At 36.7% G+C, this 8046-nt stretch overlaps 1 protein-coding gene across 3 annotated transcripts in view; it reads left to right on the top strand.

The window, feature by feature from the left end:
• LOC107588760 (serine/threonine-protein kinase TAO1-like) overlaps window positions 1–8046 on the top strand; it is a 42902-nt gene that overhangs the window by 17056 nt on the left and 17800 nt on the right. The window contains exon 1 of one of the 3 annotated variants that reach the window (XM_016276988.1): window positions 5182–5268. The exons of the other annotated variants lie outside the window; for them this stretch is intronic. The gene's annotated coding sequence lies outside the window, so the exon portion shown is untranslated. Of the gene's footprint in view, window positions 1–5181; window positions 5269–8046 lie in introns of those variants that run through there. 3 annotated transcript variants of the gene reach the window in all.

Here is an 8046-nt window from a genome sequence, read left to right as displayed (position 1 = left end):
GTGTATACGTTTTTCTTTATTTACCCTCAAAAAATGGAAGTGAAATGTGACAACAAGCCCCGTAGGTGGATCACATTGTAACATCTGAGGGGCATGTTGTAACTTGACCATATGACAGCTTAAAATCTTATCTGATCGAAGGAAAAAAATATACAAGGCAAACTAAAATATTTTGTTAAAAAATATATATATATATTATATAATTATTATTATTATTATTTTTATTTTTTTATTTTTTTATTATTATTTTTTTTTCCAAGTAAAATAATGGCGTTTTTTTAAGAATGAAAAATAATCTGATTTTGGAGTTTGACAATGAACACATTGCAACTATGCTTGGGACGGCCCACATAAACGAGCAAAAATGCTTTACATGTCTTGAAATAATCATTTCTAAACATTAAACATTGACTGTCAGTCTTTATTCACCTGTTTCTCATTGTTTCTCATTAAAATTAATTAAAGTAAATAGTGTAAATTACATCGCTAATGTCATAGAATAGCACATTGTAACGCAGTGTTTAACTGGAATTTAAAACGGGTTAGTGTCTTGTGCTAGTAATCAAAGCATTAAAAAACTATCTGAAATGATAAATAACAGATTGGAGATTAAAATAATAGCATATTTGTCTCATTTTAAATGAATAATGAAAACGGAGATAAAAAATTTACTTTAAGCCAGAATTTAAATGTTACTATGGTAAAATAAATATTCAAACCACGTGTGTTGCAACTAACACCCCGTTACTTTGTGCATCGCACTCATCGCAAGTTTATTGTTAAATTGTTAAATGCCCTTACATATCTCTGTCACCGTTATAAGTGTTTGATCACCACATTTGAGTGATCATTGCAAAAAATGTGTTTATGTATATATATTATGTTTATGTATATACTGTATTCTATATAGAGTAGCAGTCAAATGTTTGGACACACGAATGGGAAAGTGTCCAAACTTTTGACTGGTACTGTACTATAATGTACACAAAGAATATCGGCCGATATATCGGTATCTGCCCTTTTTTTTACTCCCTAATATCGGTATCGGTATCGGCCCCAAAAAACCCATATCGGTCGGGCTCTAGTTTCATGTTGATGTCAACATGAAATGGCTTGGGATTCGTTTTAAAAACGTCTCGTTTCAGTGATTCAGAGTCGACTCTTTCTTTTGAGAGTCAATAACTTTATACATGGTGCACTTTCAGATTTAAAACTTTCCAGGATGTTTTCATTCACTTAGAGCAGTGTTACACACTGCATGAAAGGTAATTTTCAAAAATCCATAATAGGGGCACTTTAAACATTCTCAGAACCTTTCCACTTGGATTTCACAGATTTATCTGTTTGTATTTATGTTCCGCGTGGAATCGCCGAGACCGTAATGCGAGCACCGCCCCAACTGCACAAAACACCCCACCACAAAAGAGAGCTGCAGCTGCGCGGCAACCCTACTGCCCGCCGTGCACCGCGCGAAGACTCTTCACACGAGACGCGGCAAACGTCAGAACCGAGGAGCCGCCCGCGCCACTGTCCCGCGGTGGATGTTAAAAGCCCAAATGACGCCACATTTCAGCTTTGTACACCAACAGCAAACTATATTAACGCTAACATTAGTGGCGTGCCAGATGAAGACTGCTATCTAGCGGTCGGGATATAAACTCAAAATGAAACAATGCCATGAATCTTGTATGAATTTTTTTTTTTTTAATATAGATATTCTGTTTTTGAGAATCGATACAGTATCGCCAAATTTAATATCGCGATACTCGTGTGCATTGATATTTTCTTACACCCCTAGTATATCCATTTTGTTAATTAAACATTACACACATTGCGCGTCTAATTAGAGTTAAGCCAGTCGGCGTGGTAGCCAAGGCTCACATAGCCATAGGCCACTAGTGTTAAGCCGGTCGGCGTGGTAGCCCATAGATGTAATCCATAGATGCGGTTCACATGGCTCTTTGGAGCAGCAGCAGTACATATGTCTTGGTGATAGATAGTTTTGGCTTGTATCGTCCCTTCTATGTCTCCTGGTTTGTGGGGGTTATTTCATGTATGTTATATTTGCAGCAGCAATATTTCTTACATTCTCACAGCAGCATGTTGTGGATGTATTGACAGTAGCAAGTCTCGGTACTTGCTCTGACGCAGCAGCGTAGCAGATCTATTCCGCCAAGACCAAATACATTAACATTGTCATGTACATTACCATGCCAATCCCTCCGAGAGTTGTCATGACAGAACTATAAATAAACTATCAATCGCTGCATTTTTCCCCCAGAAAGATGCAAGGTTAACCCTAACATTTTATTTTAAGATTTAACATTTGTAGATGGTCTAAAGCAAAAGAGTTGTAAAAATTCTGAAAATCTTTTAGAGCTTATGATTTAAAAAAAACAAAAAACAAAACAAACATATTACAGATTAATGAATAAATCAGTATATATAAAATTATTTTATTTACAAGTGTCATGTTTGTGATTTTTTTTTTCATGTAAGCTATAGCTTCTGACCTTTAAATCAAAACATACTCATTATTTTATGACATCAATTACTGTTTATTTAATCAGAAACAGTCCCAAATGTTATTTGTGTAGGCTATTTTACTTTTGATTTAATTAGAATCTTTAACACCGATTGGATTTCATTTATCCAGTGAGGAAAGTGAGTCGAGCTGACTGACAAGAAGAGTGGGGTGAGACAGACAAGATGAGCAAACGCGTCTGTTTGGCAGTATTTCGGATTTTGAAAAGCCTGTTGTCTTTTGCCATTTATCTAAGATGATTTTGGAAGTTTTTTAAACATTCGTTTCTTATTTAATTGGTTCCACAGTGTTTGCTGATTTTTACTTTATTTAAATTTTGTGTAATTTATTTATTTTATTTGACATCAAGGTGTATGCCGTGCCTCCAAGCTTTCTTATTCGTTTTGCTAATAAACGTTCTACGTTTCTTATTTATTTGGTTATATATTATAGGCTACATGTTAACCTATTTCCAGTTTTGTATACCTATTTAAACTTTATGTAAGTTATTTGTTATTTTATATTAGGCATAGCCTGCCCTATAGCATGGTGTATTTTTATTTGTTTTGTTAATAAAAGTTATATGTTTTATATATAGGCTATAGTGAGTTTGACGTTGTATTTTGTTGTTGCATTCAAGCAATTGATGCCGAATTGCCGCTAATTCTAAAGTGAAAGTAAAATGTGCACAACGCTTTTAAGCTATTTAAAAGCGAAAGAAAGCGAGGAAAAGAGGGAACACCCCTGCCCCCTCGGTGATACCGGTATTATCCATGTTGTCACATGTCGATTAACCGGTGGGAAAATTTCCTTACCGTCACAACCCTATTCTCGACATAATAAAAAATGCAAACAGCCAGACAGACACGCAGAGATTCCAAGCTTTCTTATTCGTTTTGCTAATAAACGTTCTACGTTTCTTATTTATTTGGTTATATATTATAGGCTACATGTTAACCTATTTCCAGTTTTGTATACCTATTTAAACTTTATGTAAGTTATTTGTTATTTTATATTAGGCATAGCCTGCCCTATAGCATGGTGTATTTTTATTTGTTTTGTTAATAAAAGTTATATGTTTTATATATAGGCTATAGTGAGTTTGACGTTGTATTTTGTTGTTGCATTCAAGCAATTGATGCCGAATTGCCGCTAATTCTAAAGTGAAAGTAAAATGTGCACAACGCTTTTAAGCTATTTAAAAGCGAAAGAAAGCGAGGAAAAGAGGGAACACCCCTGCCCCCTCGGTGATACCGGTATTATCCATGTTGTCACATGTCGATTAACCGGTAGGAAAATTTCCTTACCGTCACAACCCTATTCTCGACATAATAAAAAATGCAAACAGCCAGACAGACACGCAGAGATTCCTGCCTTTATTAGAGAGAAGAATATGTTCAGCCCCCTCCCTCCGAAGCTCAAAAAAGGGGACTCGGACCAGCCCTAATGTCATGCGGTGACTATATGGCACTGCAATACTGCAATTTTGCAGTATTAAAGGGGTCATATGATGCAATTTAAATTTTTCCTTTCTCTTGGTGCATAAAGAAGATCTGTAAAGTTGCAAAGACTAAAGTCTCAAATCCAAAGAGAGGACGAAGCGGAGTCCAGCCCTGGGTCGTCACATGTGGTTGCCGCTCATTCGTCGGATCCGCTCAGCTCACTCCCACTCACGCTAAGCCGGGGCTTTCGCTCACGCTTTTTTTACTTTAAACCGCATAAACACATTTCATTACACCAAATACACCAAATAATGTTCTTTTTAGCAGCATCATATGACCCCTTTAAGGTTAACGATTAATTGATCGTTAATTTAAACGGCGATCGATCATGAAAATGATAAAAAAATTGACATCCCTAGTTTTTACGTTGAAGTACTTTCTCTTATGAGGTTAATTCTAATTTGTGGGATGACCCAAACCACCCAAACTTTGATAATTTGAAAATCCTATAGATTTGCACTAAAAAGAGGGGTCTTTTTATCTGCAGACTGGCCCCGACTTTGGCAACTAGTGTCAATTCCTCCAGATTTCAAATCCGGGATAAAGTCTGGTCAAATGTTGTGTAGTGTATTCCAGTCTTATGGTGGTTATTCACTCTGAATGTTTTTGTGTTTAAAAATGTGAGAGGCAGGACAGTAGAATGAAAAAACTGAAAGATCTAGAGACACTTTTTAAAATAAAAAATGTATTTAAAATGCTGAAAACAATAGAAAAGCAGTGCATTGGAATTCAAAAACATGTTCTGTAGGAACGGCCCCCAATGTTGTCTTCAGAAAATTTACAAATCTAGTGATCTGAGTACCTTTCTCCAAGGAGACAGATAAAAGTCCCAGCATGTCATAACGTTGAGCATTTGGTGGTTGCTCTCCACGGCCTGTCTTGTGACTCGAGCTTTCTTTTATCACATGTCTAAGAAACACATTTTGAAGGTCTAAATCTGTTGTTTATTCACAGAGGCCTTGACTAATGCAGTCACCGCAGGAGTGATAAAGGACCGTGGAAAGGCAAGTGGTTGTTATTGACCGCACAATGGACATTATGAAGTATATTTGTTTTGGAGCAACATATTAGGTGATATGTCAAATTTGTACCCATTACACACATTTCCACCCGTGAAATAGGTTGTGCACTGGACAAATTTGCTGGCCTCTACCAGGAACATATAACATCACAGGCTTCTAAGGGTGGTATAATGTCAACACTTGGACACTTAGACAAACATCTAATCTTGTCAAATTTGTGGTAAGTACTGCCAAGTACTGTGAATCCCATCTCTCTCCCTCTCTCTCAGTTTATAGGTGTTTGTGCGTGCATGCAGGGGAGGGGTGCGATTTTCGAATATTATTTTTGCTTGGAATGCCCATCCCTAGTCAACACCAAGTAAAGTTTTTAAAGTAACAACAACTGACACAAGGCAAAGCTAGATCTTTCTTATTATAATCGAGGCTGCTTGGACCGGAAATATGGAAATGGGAATGATGCAACACAGTACCCAGTAGCTCCAGCCACTTTATTGCTGAATTAAGTGCTGCATATTATTTATTTTTAATGTCTGACTTGCATCAAAAGCAGCTTTTTCATGGCATAAAGACTTATAACCTCCCTAGTCATACAGATAAACATGGCACAAGTGTTATGTAGGAACATAGTCAGTTATGTCATCGCTTTGGCTCTCAAGTCAGTGGAAATTCCATTTGAATGGAAAAGGGGTAACCTACCCACAATTGGTCTTTTATTCATCCAGCTAATCAGCTCTAATGGTTTGTGAATACGCCCAGAGTTTGACTATTATTCAACCCATTGCTCCCAGCTTGAATGAGCCTGACAAGGTAATAAGAATGCAGCAGAGCAGGTCAATGTGAAAGCTGGGAGCTCACCAGCTGTCATACTTACTTACATTACTTTATTTACAGCCTGTAAACAAAGGTTAGGTCATTGTGTAGAATCAGTATCTGAAGGTAAAACAGTTTCTATGGCCTCTTGGTCTGTTCCTGTTCAGGAACCACAGACACCCATCTAGCTCATTTTACATTGGCAACTCTGTGCTCCACCTACAAGTTTGTAAAAGGAAAGTAAAGAACTGGGCAGGTAATTGAAAGGTTGTACGTTCAAAGCCTCAAATGCTACACATATGATAATTTTGTAAATAATACATTGCCCGTAACAATCTGTTTGACACTCCAACAAAGTAGATTGCGGTATCCACCTTATTTTATAACTTCTGATTCATTCACTTTTACAGGTTAATAACTATAAGAATAACAAACAATAGCACAGGTGCAAGGTGAATGCTGAGACAGAGCAAGTCAAGTTGGTGATACTGCACGTGTCAAGCTTGTCCATCTCCACAATTGAGTATACTTTGAAAGCTGTGCAGATGTGGCTGTGCACGAGAAGGAACAGTACGCAGAAAGTGAATTATACCCGGGCCTAAAGAGCGATGCGGAGCAGACGTCAGAGGATTAAAACATTAAATTTAATTATTATTAGGATATTTAAATTTTATTGTAATATATTTATAATCCAACACCCACGATCCAAGCCGCATGTTCTAATCTATTTAATTTAAATTATTTAGAATTTTGTTGATGTTTTTGTGTGTTTCGTTTGGTTTGTGTAAAACGTCTAGCCTATAATTTGTTTGACGTTTTTTGCATAATAAAATCTTTACTGTTTAAATTGTTCATTGAACTGTTTTGAATGTAATTTGTATTGTGATTGGAACAACTTTATTATGTTATGTTAATATTATGTTATTACCTAATCAGAAAAAAACATTTAATAATTATTTGAAGTAACTGCGTGGAAATTGAAAGCATGCATTGCACTACGTAGTGTGATTAACATCCTGATGTCTGTCAGCCATCAGCGATGGACGATGGCATTGTCTATCGGCCCAACCCTTATTTGTATAGCTAAAAATAATTGGATGCGGATGACACTAAAAAAAAAAGTACCCGAGAACACTCCAAGCTGCAGAAAGCTGGATATTACAATAATGTTGTTATTGTGATTTATTTTGCCCACAATAATAGTGTAGGGAAATTATGATACAGTGACAGCCCTATAGGTTGTTTGCAATCACGTGATTCTGATGACGTGTGAAATGCAGCTGTCACGTAAATCAAAACTTTTATTCGAATTGATTATAGCCTGCCTAGAAAGCGAGCAAATAGTACTTCCATATAATCACTAACAAGCTGTCATTCACTTCAATTGATCACAATCTCACGATGTTCCTTTATAATCAGTGAGGCTCTCTGAACTGCAAATAATATCTTGTCTACGTGTGGCGTTTAGCACTGAGTGAATTCTGACTGTCACAAAGCGTGCGTGAGAGGTGGCAGCCCAATCTATTTATATCTTTATAAATATCTTAATATATTATTATATCCTATAAATAATAACCATTTACACGCACGAGCATTATCACACCAGCTTCGCTCCTCCCGACTGCAGACACAGGTTTACAAGCCACTTTTCCCAGCGTTTTTCAATCAATTTCTTGACTTTTCCCCACTCATGAACAACACATTTTCGTACATGATAAAAGCTCCTTGTGGTTTCTCGGTTTGGCCAATTTATGCATCCATAAACACTGCAAAACACTGGCATTTTGAGTTTCTGCTAGTGATTCCTATGGAGAGAAAAATCACTTCCTGCCCTCCAGCTGCATCAGTGACGTCATGTGCAAACAACCTATTACATATGTCGAATATATATATATATATTTAAATGCCTAAAACAGTAGCCTACATTACCGACTTTCCTGTATCTCATCCGTTCTTTTTCAGTCACTCCTGAAACTTTGCTGCATGTACAGGGTATGTGGCTGTTGGTCCTGTTAGTAGCACGTAAATCAAAACTTTTATTCGAATTGATTATAGCCTGCCTAGAAAGCGAGCAAATAGTACTTCCATATAATCACTAACAAGCTGTCATTCACTTCAATTGATCACAATCTCACGATGTTCCTTTATAATCAGTGAGGCTCTCTGAACTGCAAATAATATCTTGTCT

This window comes from Sinocyclocheilus grahami, unplaced genomic scaffold (assembly GCF_001515645.1).
Source record: "Sinocyclocheilus grahami isolate Dianchi unplaced genomic scaffold, SAMN03320097.WGS_v1.1 scaffold107.1, whole genome shotgun sequence".
In the NCBI taxonomy this organism is placed as follows: Eukaryota; Metazoa; Chordata; class Actinopteri; order Cypriniformes; family Cyprinidae; genus Sinocyclocheilus; species Sinocyclocheilus grahami.
Note: the sequence above shows the minus strand (reverse complement) of the source record. Positions and strands in the feature narration are given on the sequence as shown.